The 6,900-nt window shown below is 40.6% G+C and overlaps 1 protein-coding gene across 2 annotated transcripts in view; it reads left to right on the forward strand.

Annotated features, from left to right (window-relative positions):
• LOC143026527 (uncharacterized) overlaps positions 1 to 972 on the forward strand; it is a 31,267-nt gene extending 30,295 nt beyond the window's left edge. For both annotated transcript variants that reach the window (XM_076187078.1, XM_076187077.1), the window contains one exon: positions 1 to 972. This exon is cut by the window's left edge and continues 1,004 nt beyond it. The gene's annotated coding sequence lies outside the window, so the exon portion shown is untranslated.
• Positions 973 to 6,900: the final 5,928 nt, after the last annotated feature.

Genomic DNA, 6,900 nt, shown 5'->3' on the forward strand with positions numbered 1-6,900 from the left:
ATTCTAAAACCGGTGAAATCAATCCGATTATAATGTGCTAATGAGGTGCTACTAATATAAAACTAGTAGAACAGCTGTGGCTAAAAACGAGTTTGTATTGTGTAATGAATGAGGAAAAAATTTACCTTTTGAAAAGATATATATATAAAAAGTAGATAAAATGAGAACAGTCAACAAGCAGGTCAGAACATTGAGAGTGGGAAATTTGTCATTTCGCCTCAATAGCCTGGTCAAAAATTGAATAAGGAGTCACAAATACCGCCTTATCTTGAAATACATTAGGTAAGGATCATTGCTGTGTAGCGATTCCTGGAAAGGGGTTCGTCCTGGTCCTTACCCCATACCACTGGTGGGCTGGTCCTTGAGTAAAACAGGAATTCGGATCGCCGTAATAAGTGATCTTCCTTCCCTCGGGAATCAGTTCTATTCCAGGTTTCAAGGTTTTATAGTCTCTGTGGTGTAGTGGTCTAGGGCGCCATACAGGTAATTTACGGAGAGCCGGGATATATATATATATATATATATATATATATATATATATATATATATATATGTGTGTGTTGTAAGACAATTCTATATATGTCTTTATGCTTGCTCTTGAGTTTATTATTTATTCAGTCTACACTGATGCATGTATACATATATGTTCATGGTGAAATGTGGTATATGGTAGTAGGCCAAGCTCCGAAAGATGATCAGGTATATTGCTAAAACATAGCATTAACTATAAGTTGTTCATTACGTCGATAGGATAATATTTCTGTCTGTATATATGTATATGTAAATTATACTGGGTTTTCACACACATTTCAATATTGTACACAAATTTAGTCATAAGGAATATATTTATATGGTTGTAAAAGATGTGTTGGCAACCGTCACACATTTTCTTCGTTGCTCCTTAGGTGGCAAGCAACAGACTAGGCCCAACTGTTGACCCGACAAGTTGAACTGATTAAAGACAAGAACCCAGAGCAGTCTTTATCTTCACGCCTCCAACTAATGTCGTCCAATAACCTACATTCTGGTGGTAGACCAGCGGGATTCGACGTGCTGAGGAGATACATAGATCTACACTCCTGCCGAACATAGCTATTTCCGCATTCTTCTCATTCTTCTGATGCTCCTAGCATCCAGCATCATACGAGGCAATCCATCTTTGCTACATCGTCCAGCATCCCAATGCGAGGAAATCCATCTTCGCTGCATTGTCCAGCATCTTGCTACGAGGCAATTCTTATTCGCTGTATTGCTTCCACGAAAGAGACTTCGCCAAAAAGGTATTTACAGGAGTATACATAACGCACAACGGTCCCAGTCATTTCCTCATTCTACAAGGGTTCACATCCTAATTCTACTGTGTGCATCTTCGAGCATCAAATCTACGCGGCAAGTTCTCGTCAGTCGATTGCACGAGTCTATGAAACTCATCCTCGCCTGCCCACTGCACGAGCCATGAGAATCGCGCCAGCTAGCAGCAGCCAACGCGCGAGCCTACAAACAAAGACCCGTTCCCATTCCTGAAAACAGCAATATTCGAGGAACATCAAAGGAAGTATCTTTCCACTAATCAAACCAATTCGCCTTTGTCGTTTAAAAATTTCACTATTAAGTGATTCCATATAATAATCATGCATATTTCTTCCTTTCTTTTAAACAGTGCCCTATAGTTTCATCTCTCACCAACTCTAGCCACATCATAAGATTGCATATTCATGCCCAATTTCTTTTACAGCATTGATTCTTCACACCAACTCCTGCCTTCAGGTTAACTATTCTTCATAGATTCTCCCAAGAGCCAAATTCTACATCATCCCTGGTAAGGAAATACTATTTTTGTCCTAAATATCACCTAGGAGGCAATTACTCTTTGTCATTTTGTTTATGAAGCAGTCCAAACCTCTTTCTGACACGACGCACGGACCCTGTACACGCAGACGCTCTGCTCAGATTTGGAAAACACCAGACATGTCCCCTTCTTCCGCTAACAACTCTTTAGATAATGCACCTGCCACACAAAATATCATCACAACACGGAATCTCATCACAGTACTCAAAGATGAAACAACATTACCTAGGTTTAACGGGAAGAACATTCCTGTACACAATTTCCTCTCCGAGGTTGAATTGGAATAAACATATGGAAACATCACCGACGACAGAGGTAGAATACCTATTCTAAAATTCAGAATAGAGCCTAAATGACACATTAGCCGGTGATGTAATTCAGTCAGACATTTTTGAGGAGACAAATTCTTACCTAGTTTTCATAGAGCACATTAAGAAGTCATTTACATCATTTGATCAACTTGGATCACTTTCCCCTTTTGCTTATTGGCTAGGACATACATAACAAAAAAGAAAAAAATAAGATTGCTTCAACCTTTAAAAACTAATTAATAGAAAGACTCAAAAATTCTAACTGGGTCACAGACGGTAAAATTTCATTGTAACACGTAGTTTTACTCATGGCATACTTTCGCCTACTAGAACAATTACACCCAGACACACTCCAAGGCGGCTAGTATCCTATTGACACCAGGTATCACACTAGGCGAATTCTCAAGGAAATTCTCTGATACTGAAAAAACAGTGACCCAGATCCAGAGCCAGTCAGTACCCACCAGACCCACTCACGCAATAGCCCAAGTCACACTGTCCATATCACATACCACTAGGTCAAGACACACATCTCGCACTCAATATCGCTCACACCAACGCTCTCCATCAAGAACACAATTGGTTTGTACATACTGTCACAAACCAGGACATCTTGCAAACAGATGTTACCACAAACAACCTTCACAATCAGTGATCGTTGTCGTGTGCTTTTATCACAAAGGAAACGGAGACAAAACTCCCCAGATCACTCTCCCGTAAGACCCTCACGTAACACATCCCCATTATGACTCCCGACCACCAAGACTCAGCGCAACTCAACTCAACTTACTCCATAACCGGAAGTCCCCTTATCAGCTCAACTTATACATATCCTAGATACCCCAGACATGTCCTCCCCTTCCTTAACATTCAATTCAGTTTCTAGTAACATTAGAGTGACCATATTTCTCGACACTGGATTGCCCGTTAACATAATGTTCACCTATAGTTTCAATAAATTTCACATGGAACGTAAGAGGCTCACCATCCTATAACCCTCAGATATTACTCTTTCAAATGAAGATGGTATACCATTCCAGATCGTTGGTAAATTCTCCCTAGACATTATCTTCAAAGATCGGTGCCCACCCATTCCAGTTGCCGTCTACGTAGCTGACATTCACTTTCCTGCTGATATCCTCATAGGCTTAAAACTGATGAAGCAACATAAAATAGTCATTTACCCTACACAAAATGCAAAATGGTATCATTTATGCGGACCATTTCCTTCCTGCATTGCCATCCAAAACTCCTCATACCGTAAATCAGGTTCACGTGAATGAGCAGGCACAAGCAGACCATGACTCCTCGTCAGTTTCCTGTACTCACTCCCTTCATATTCACTCCGCTTCATCACACGAGGGTGTTCCACTACCTCCAAACAACAGAGTTCCTAGTGTTCAACCTCTCCAAACCCTCCCCAAGACTCTACTTCTTCCACTTTACTGACAGCTGTGGACATGCATTCCAAACGGAACAGTCATAATAACTCCTCCAGCATGTCCAAGTCAGCTAAACCCAGAAGTAAATACTCAATAAATACCGTTGGTATTTCATCGACTGAAGGAAATTTCTTGTCCCTTATTGAGGAATTCAACATCAAATCCACCCTGGTCTCAGAAGTGTTATCTACATTCAAACACACTCATGCAGTGCTCATCAGCCCAAAGACACTGTTTCCTCGTGAGTATGCAAAGATACACCTTCGAGTTTTTCAAGCCCCACACATCGATGTACTCTGTATGCCTTTTCAATAGCATTTCTCTCCTTTCAGCCATCAGCTCAACGTCAAATAAAGGTCACACTTGCATTTTTATTGCCAATGACACTAACGTACCCCTCCATCTCACACATTTGGTACAAACATTTGCGATTTCGAAGTACATCCCTCACGCATCAAAGTCATGGATGACTGGTTACCTACTTCTCAAGTTTGTACCACAACTTCCGACGTACCCATGGCACAGGAACCCATTGATGCATCACATTTCAACCCCATAGACTTCCCTGATGCACAAGCAGACTTGATTGCACTTTGCAACAAGTTCAGGCAAACTATTGCCACTCCAGGTGAACTCCTTGGGGCTACTAACCTCAATCAGCATCATATAACCCTTCGTGAAAGCTCCAAACCGCGTTACATTTCCGAATACAGAATGCCACTCAGTAAATGCATGATTGTAGAAAACCTTATCCAAGACATGATTGCTGAGGACATCATTGAACTATCAATCAGTGAATGGAATTTCCCTCTCTTTGTTGTCCCTAAACATGATGGTTTCTTCCACCCAGTAGTAGACTTCATGGAATTAAATAAACTAACTATACCAGATAGACATCCGGTCCCTGTATTGCAAGGCCTCTTACATCCCGTCGGTGAAAACCAGTAGTGTTCACGACATTGGTCCTTATGTCGGGATATTTCCAGATTCCCCTTGCTCTAGAATCTAAACCCCTCACAGGATTTAGCACCTCCACAGAATACTATCACTTCAAACGAATAGCCATGGGTCTCGTTTCAGCTTCAGTATTAACACGTCTTACGCACACAATCCTTGCAGGTCTTATAGGTCATTCTGTGCTTATGTACCTCGACTAGCTGTAAGAGGCTGGTAGAAAAGAAGGTAGAAAGAAGGTTAGAAGACAGGTGTTGAATTTTATGGGTAGGGTGTTTATGAAACAATATAGCTGAGCGAGCTGTCTGAGTCCGTTTTCCACCTTGTGTAGGTAATAGAATTATCATTTACAAATAAGAGCCGGGAGCTCGAATGTATTGCTGACATGACATTCCTTTGTAACCTAAGTGAGGATTATACAGAAATTCGAGATTATTCTAAGTAAACGATATTGCCCTATAGACTTGTAACAACGAATCTGATTGTTGAAAGGGTGGAGGAGGAGAAAATTCAATTAGTTCACGATTGTAAGATCACGCCCTTTGGGGGAGGATCTTAAATATAAATTTAAAGTTCATTGAAATAAATAAGTCACTACGTCACTGTAAACCTCACGTAGGATCTTGCACACGTGCTCACGAGGGATTCCGTGATAGATTCTTGAAGCACGTTGTATAAGAATTAACAGAAGAAAGATATAGAAGAAGAATTCTGCGTTTTCATACTCCTAGACAGAAGATAATAACTAAGAAAAAAAAAAGTTGTCATATTCATAAGTGAGGACCACAAGGGCGATTACAGTGGCTACAGCGTTGACAGGACTAACAGTGGCAAGAGAGATAACAGGGGCGACGAGAGTCGACAGTGGTAACAGTGGGTTACACTGACAGTGATGCCAGTGGGGTTCAAGAGATGACACTAGCAAAACCAGGGAGGGGGAGTATTTAAATCTATATCTAATTAAAAAAATATATATGTTATGGTTAGGGTTAAGAGTTAAAGTTAGGTGGTTTATGGTAAGGGAACACGCCACTACTATAGTCCCCCTTAAGTTATTATTTTTGTAACATAAGAATCATTATAATTAAACAAACCATTGTATGTGTTCATAAATATTATCTATATTTGTGAAGTTAATGCTGCCACAGACCATGATAGGTTTTGTAAGAAAAGATTATGCAAATGTAAAATGATTGTATAATTTTACCAAATGTTGAAATATTGCTTATTTTCATTTCATTTTAGTGCGGCGGAAATTTATCATTTACAAACTCTTCCTAGGTTTTTCAAAATATACCCCTATAACACACTCACACACGCACGCAGAAGAATGTGCACATGATATTTGTGTTTTTGTATGCATGTATTTTCAAACTAGGGTTTCCCAACCTTCGGGTAGGGGGCGCACATCTGGGAGGGGAGTGTTTAAAGCAATATTTCATTTAAAAAAATATTTTTGTTAGGGTTAAGGGTTAAAGTTAGGTATGATATGGTTAGGTTAGGGATTATTCACGAACTCGCAGCAACGCGCGGGTAATTGGCTAGTTCCATCATAAAACAACACTAACGAACAAACATGAACCCAATCAGTCAGTGTTTCAGCTTGTAGTCCCTAAAGACCTCATTCCTGAAGTTCTGAAACTCCTACACTACATTGGTAAGATAGACTTGATATCCCACTAAGGGAGGAAAGAAAGATATTTGAAGATACGTATATTGCGATCACCAACTGTGATCCTCTTCAGCGTGGTTTTACAGAGGATGGGTCTCAGTCCAGCTACTGTAGTGGGTGAGGGCCCTATTGATGCAGTAGCTGGACTGAGACCCATCACGAACTTTAGCGTATTCGTCAACTACTCACTAATAATGGTTATCCTAATGAGATGATAGAGGGACTCATTAGGAAGAAACTAGATTATTACACTACTCCTGCCCAAACTCCAGTCTCCCCTGCTTGCAAAATCACAATTTACTGCCAAAGCAGTTATCATGACCGATACAAGGATGAATGTGACGCCATCAGGGGCATCATAAAAAGAGGGGTCACCCCAACAGACTCAAATGATACCATCGATTTGAGAATTTATGCCAAACCAAACCTCACAAAATTCCTTTTCATGAGGAACAATACAGCTCCTAGGACTCCCAAGGAGGCATCTACCAATGTAATTTACGAGTTCTCTTGCCAGGAGAGCCGCTGTGACGGCTCCAATACTTACATCGGTAGAACCTCCACCACCTTAAGAAGGCTCCTTCTATACCATAGAAACCAAGGGGCTATTTTTCAGCATTACATCGATCATCACAAACAGAAGCCGCCCCTACAAAAATTGATCGACTCCAC

The sequence above is a fragment of the Oratosquilla oratoria genome, chromosome 6 (genome assembly GCF_046742065.1).
Source record: "Oratosquilla oratoria isolate Oo_2021 chromosome 6, ASM4674206v1, whole genome shotgun sequence".
Taxonomy (NCBI): domain Eukaryota; kingdom Metazoa; phylum Arthropoda; class Malacostraca; order Stomatopoda; family Squillidae; genus Oratosquilla; species Oratosquilla oratoria.